The sequence below is a fragment of the Epargyreus clarus genome, unplaced genomic scaffold, assembly GCF_041222505.1.
Source record: "Epargyreus clarus isolate Ecla_fem2 unplaced genomic scaffold, WU_Ecla_fem_2.2 ptg000032l, whole genome shotgun sequence".
Taxonomy (NCBI): Eukaryota; Metazoa; Arthropoda; class Insecta; order Lepidoptera; family Hesperiidae; genus Epargyreus; species Epargyreus clarus.
In genome coordinates this window covers 2302786-2309856 of record NW_027332237.1, presented here as the reverse complement: position 1 = coordinate 2309856, position 7071 = coordinate 2302786, and the positions used below count along the sequence as shown (strand labels likewise).

The following is a 7071-nucleotide window of genomic DNA, read 5'->3' as shown; positions in this document are numbered from 1 at the left end:
ATATTCTGTGGCGAATTTATGATCGAGTGACGAGAAAAGTCACCACAATATTATAAAAAATATAGCTTATCTTAAAGAATTTTATCGATAACGATGACGATAATTAAGTCAAGGCAACTGCACATATAACCACACTCAACAATGCTTTTAACAAAACAAAAACAAAATTAATGCTCTTATCAATCATCTATTGCGGAAACCATAGCATGTGTAAAATTCTAAATCTTCTATCAGTTAATATGCCGCGAACGTTCTGTACACACGTGTTCCAAATTCAAACGTGAGAAATAGAACCAGATACAATTTTCCTTTATTCGAAAAAAAATATAAATATTACAAAACAAAGTAATAAATTAGAAATAAACGTAACAAAGAAATTGTAAATGTGAAATTGTAAGTGTAAATAAATGTAAAATATTTCTGTAATTGTAAACGTGTAAAACATTTTATTTACAACGAATTAATTGGTATTGTCGTGATCGTTCTAAATTTGAACAAGGAAAACATTATGAATGTATAAGGTTGTAAAACAATAGATTGTGAATATTTTTTGCCAATAATGGTCGGAGGTTAACAGTTTTTTGTGAAAACAAGGTTGGATTTAATCTGTGGTTTTTGTGTTGTGTGTGCTCTGATGATTTTAAATCTGTAAACGTAAGTTATGTATTTTTATTATACCACAGATTAATAAATATGATTATACTAAGAAAATGACCGAAAATTAATTTTTCTTCTTCTTTTGGCGCATTTGCGACCAGAATGTAAAACATAGTTAATGATTTATTTGTTTATTTGACAATGCAACAACGTTACATTTTATAATAAGAATAAGATACAATTTGTTGTTAATAATATAGCCAATAATAATTATCAAAGATGCGTTGTTGACTGTTGTCCAAAGCACTAAGTTGTAATACTGTTGTTGTACGGCACAAATAGTGGTGATAGTCCCCCCGGTGCCGAACTATGTAGAGTTCTACATTTGAATATACTAAAACTATAAGCATTTGATGGTTAAAATAAAATTTATATCTAATCAAGAATCCTAAAAAGTATGTAGTCCTGAGCAACTGAATCTTAATCGCTTATTATGTAAGTCAACCGGCAACCACACCCCTGCAACGAAACTTTGCTTCATGCTTGTACTAGTTTAAGCAACGGTCCCGGTCGAATCACTAGTTCTACCGCCTTACAAAGATTATCGACGTATAGAGAGTCAATTTTGCATTGAATAGTTCCCCAATCTTTCGTGTTTTATCAAACGGCAGAGGACAATGTTTTTCGAGCGCACATATGCATAATTATATGTCTGTCAGACTCTACATCCCAAATGGCTTGGCTCATTTTAAAATATGACGTATCGTTAGATTCGTCTAGTATGGAAGAGCCATAGGTTTTTGTGTTAATAATAATTTTGAAGGTGGTAGAACTTTGTGTAGTTCAACTACGGCGGCACCACCGCCACACCTATTTCTGCCTAATAACAGCACAGTTTTCTCAGGGTCTAGTTTCAAGGGTGTGGTAAGGGAGACATACTTATCAGAGGCATACCAGCTTAGTCCTCATGGGTAGCGGCGCTCAGGTATGAATCTAATCTTATCTGGGGTTGATTACACATGTCCATGGACGGCAGTAGCTACTTACCATCAGGTATCATCAGGTAAGTAGCTACTCCCGTCTTATAGAATAAAATATACTCCATTTTGTTCCATATAACGTCATTGTAACCCTAAAGGTGTGATGTATCACTATGTAAATACGTCATATGCATTTGCATTTAAAATCTGTAAATAATTGCATAATAATGTTTTAATTACACACAATTATGCATTTTTATTAAAGTGCAAATGATGTAATTACTGGCATTCCTAAAAAGGTTAAGAAAACAATAAATCAAATAATTAACATTTTGTGAAGACATTTTTATTGTTGGGTGAACTTGGGTAAATAAGACATATGGCTCTACTTATATATAAGCTGATATACTTTACTTACATAAGCCATTTTTAAACTATTTTAACTTGTAATGATTTTAACAAAAAATAAATTGACAATAAAAGTATTATAGTTGTCAATAATTACTGAACCGACTTAGCGATTAATTGTGTTTGAGCAAAACAACAATTTTCCTCGTCATGTGACGAAATTGTCGGTCATCAATCGTCGTAATGACAATTGGTACATCTCAATGTCAACTAAATGTAACGGTCGACGCACACTGTTGCTTATTGTTGTCAGTATTTTTTGTAAAAAAAATAATGACAATAATTTTACCAAAAAAAAGAATAACAATAAATAACATTGATTCTACACTAAGTATTTGTTTTAAATATTTTAGAGTAGCAGACGAGCGTGCAGTCTATCTGGTAAGTGCCTACTGTAGCGAATGTACATTTGTAATCAACCCCAGATAAGATCAGAGTTCTATCTGAGGTCGACCACAGATGCGCCGCCACAGATGCGCGCCCTTGAGGTCTAAGCTGTAATACCTCAAAAAAGTTTGTCTCCCTCACCACACCTTTAAAACCACCACACAACAGTTAACACTGCTGTTATTAGGCAGACATAGGTGTGGTGGTGGTGCCGCCGGAGTCGAACCACTGAGAGTAGGTACTATCGCCTTTAATCCTCCGTCGTTCGACTTCCATAGTAGTGTTAAGCGCTGTTGTGTTCTAGTTTGAAGCGTATGGTAAGGAGATACATACGAATATATGAGGCGGTCAAATTACGTCGTCCCGGAACGCATCTTCGGCTGAATATCCTCAGACTACTTTTTGTCTGACAATTTTATAAAAAAAAACACTCAATATTTATCCCAAACGCCTCAAAGGAGTCTAACTTCAAAAATCATTCTTAATATAAAAGAACAAGTGAAATAAAAACAAATAATGTGCGTTGGTCTTTATATAATTTATTGATTTAAATGATGATAGATGATCTGTAATTTTGTTATGACAGAAGTCCGTAATTGCTATTATAGATTTAAATCATAGGTTGGCTTCGTCGAGGCAGTTAAATCAATTCGTGACATTATTTTGATTGTCATTCATTAAAAGAACGCAAACACAAAGGTAATTGTTATGTTTGTCGTTTAATATCAAAATTATATTGTGAATTATCGAAGTTACAAAACTGAATGGTCGGAGACATAAAATTAATTAAATAAATCAACATTTCTTTCAAGCAAAATTGGGTATCATTAAAATTCTATAAATAATTTTCATCCTCACGTGCGTGCAAGTTTTAATCAGTTTAAATTTCGAACCAATTTCAATAATTATCAGATAATCCTCGCAATTATTGCAAGAATTGCTTTCTTTAAAATTTGTCTATTTATAAGTTTTAATAATTGAAGTAGGGATTTTTGCTTTATTGTAAAATTTGACAATTAATACATTTTAATTTATAAAGAATACTAATAAAATTCACGCACTAATAAAAGCGATTTGTTTGCAACTGTACCTGCAGTTGGAAGAATGCAGTTGGTAATATTCCTGCTTTCTCCAATTCTCGCTTTCCGCTCTGTTGAATGTACAATCACATACATTTTATAATAATACGCAGTTGAGAATAGTTTTTTTATTAATAGGTACCTATGTTATAAAGTCCGTTAATGGTAAATGTTAATCAGGTAATAATGTGTCATCATAGGCATACTCTTTTGTCTTATGATAACATAATTATTACTGTGCAACCTGAGGATACGTAGCTATTTCCGCCCTCTGTATATGAGTATATAGTATATACCTATGAGGATTAGTATGTCTGAAGGCAGTAGAACTCTTTGTGGTTCAACTCCGGCTGCACCACCTTCACACCTATTTCCACCTAATAGCAGTGTTAAGCGCTGCTGTTTTCTGGTTTGAAGGGTGTGGTAAAGGAGACATACTTTTCCGAGGCGTTCCAGGGTTAATCCTCAGGCGTAGCGGCTCATCTGTGACCTCAGGTAGAAATATCGAATCCTATCTGGGGTTGATTACAGATGTTCATGGGCAGCAGTAGCCACTTACCATCAAGTGTACTGCACGCTCGTCTGCTACTCCTATAGTAAAAAAAATGTTATAATTAGCAAATACGACTAGACTCCTATTTGCGGTCCGCCCTAGATGTAATTAACATTAACATACTTAGAAAATGGCTCCTGTGATCTATTTTATTAGTGATTTTGATTCTTTTTTGCTGGTTACCTATTGTTTAAAAATAACATAAAATACAGACAATAACACTAAATTACAAATGGACGGAAGTTACATTTCATTCTGTAGAGCTCTAAGGAATGAAATATCGTTTACTTAGAAGCATAAAGAATTTCTATGTCTAATCGCATTCATGACGTGCGAAACAATTATCATAACACGTGGCATACATTATGTCGCAAGAACATTCTAGATTTGTAATGTACTGAGGATGTAAATGTACGCGTCCACACGCTTGCCAAGTGTTAGCAAATACTCACAAATTCTAATGTGGATCTCTATCCACACGTTCTTAGTGCTCTTATACGTTCGTTATTTGCTCTTATTTGACTTGGTTTGTGTATGTTTGCTAAAGTTTGAAATGATTGAGTTTAAAGAAAATAATGAAACAAATGAAGTGCATGAGCTGTGCTTATATGAGAGACTAAACGAGATGAGATGAGATAAGATTAAATATATTATTTTGCATAGACTAACAAATTCTGAAGTATAATATTTTATGGGAAAACCTTTATAGAGAAGATCAGGGGGCCTACCACCATATTTTAAAAACCATCATTGTTCAGGAAAGTTTTATTTCAATATTGCATCAATATTATTTTGTTTCTTACCATTAAAACAGTTTTGTTTTATTCCTACCGAGCGATGTAAAAGAATGAGTAATTTGTCAATTCATTATATTAGGAATCGAGTCATCGAAACAAGTGTCATATCTTTCGCACCACGGTCTTAATTGTGTTCTGTCATACGCAGTTGAATAAAATTAAACCCTTACGCTTATCCATTGTATAGAACCAACTGAAAATGTCTTATTTTGCTTAAAAAATTAAATTCCCTGCAAAAAAATGAATAATTTCGACCGACATCATACAAAACTGCTTATTGTAATATTGTAAAACAATCTTACTTTAACGAGGCCGTGGTACGAAAGTTCAATGTATGATTTAAATAATATTGTTTTAAGAGATGGTAGTAACCCCCCAGGCAAAATACGTTTGCTTTTTGACCCGTGGCTGTGACCATTTTTACATCGAATGTATTGCATGCCTGTTTCTTACTTGAATTTTGTAAAAAATCGAAGAAAGTCACACGTCTAGACAGGAGCAAGAAGTAGCTTAATAATAAATCAATTTAACACACTCAATCGACCTCGAATATCAATTAACATGTCTTGAATATAACAATTTATTTACACGAAAATAAATTCACTGATAAATATTTTTAGTATTTTTACGCGAGAGTTCATATGTCAACACGATTATTTCATTTGTTTCCTCATTTGCTAACAAAACTGAACCAGAATTATTATTTAAAATTTAAGGAAAATGTAACGAATAGGTTGGAATAGGCATGTTGTTATTATTTTTATTGATAAGTGGTTTTTTCCCTTCACGCGTGTTTATGCCTCACGTCCGTCCAACCGCACGCATGTCACTTGCATCCTATTGTATAGTCCGCGTAAAACTGCTAGTCCGCTCTGAATATAGAAATGAATCGCGTCGCCATAGTAAATTGTATGACTACACCTGTTCGCAACAACTTCAGAGCGGACTAGCAGCTTGGCGCGGACTATACCATACGCACATGCACACCTGTCGCAAAGACTGCAGCGAGTTTATTCATGCGAGCGCATGGAAAACGTGTGCGGATGTAGACACACATGACAGGCTCCTACTCTTAAATACCTATATATAAAATATGTTTAATAATTTTGAAGTTGATAGAACTGTTTACGGCTCGACTCTGAGGCACCACCTTTTTTGCCTAATAACATCAGTGTTAAATGCTGCTGTGTTCCGATTTGAAGGGTGTGGTATGGGACATATAGACCCGAGACTCTCTCTGCCCTCAGGGGTAGCAACAAATTTGTAGCCAATCTCAGGTAGAAAGAAATCTTATCTTATAAAAGAAAAAACTATTTATAATACGATGTAAATGGCGCTTCGCAATCCGTTTTTAATGTAATAAAATTAAATATTTATAAGTATTTTTTATATAATTATATTTATAATTAATTTTTTATATAATTTTTATATTTTTGTAATAAAATTAATTATTTATAATAGGTTACTATTATGTATAGGTATACTGTCTCCCTTACCATTTATAATTAATTTTTATTATTACAATTACAAAAAAATTATAAAAATACATAAAATTTATTACATTGATCAATTGTTGTGTAACTGTAATTGTAACATTTTACAATCAATAACCTTTACATGTGTCACATTACTCAGATATCTTTTTACATTAATGCTTGTTATTATTTATAATTATTTATAATTAATTTTATTACTTGTTTATTTTAGGTATTTAATTATATAAATATCTACATAAAATTATTTAGGAATGCAAGGTTAAAAGTTCAAATTATAGATAAAATTGTAAAATATAATTCTAATGCAATACTTTCTAGTATTACGTCAGACACTTAAATTTTATGTTAACTCCTACGATTTTATATCTACCTACATTTTTAAGTGTCAATGAAATTATTAATTCTTATATTTTATTCTTCTCATTCAGAAAAAAAATTAACAAGAAAATCTTGCCAAATAGTAGGGAAACAAGTAAGATTTACTTTATTACAGTCAGCGTAAAACTGCTAGTCAGCTCTGAATATAGATGTATTGCGTCGACATAGGAAATTGTGTGACTACACCTGCTCGCAACAACTTCAGAGCGGACTAGCAGTTTGACTCGGACTATACTTTGGTTGTATAAAAACCACAGAATTAAGATAAAAGCAATAACCCGACTGCTTAAAAATGTAGCCTATGTCACATCTACAATTTATACGAATCCAACGACACCTCATATATTAAAATCCGTCAAGCCCTTTGGGCTGTATGGCGTGCCGCGTAAATCAAAT

The 7071-nt window shown here is 32.7% G+C and overlaps 1 protein-coding gene across 1 annotated transcript in view; it reads left to right on the top strand.

Annotated features, from left to right (window-relative positions):
* The first annotated feature begins 249 nt into the window (after window positions 1–249).
* LOC140755114 (uncharacterized) overlaps window positions 250–7071 on the top strand; it is a 42031-nt gene continuing 35209 nt past the window's right edge. Inside the window, exon 1 of the mRNA XM_073090314.1 lies at window positions 250–654. The gene's annotated coding sequence lies outside the window, so the exon portion shown is untranslated. The remainder of the gene's footprint in view (window positions 655–7071) is intronic.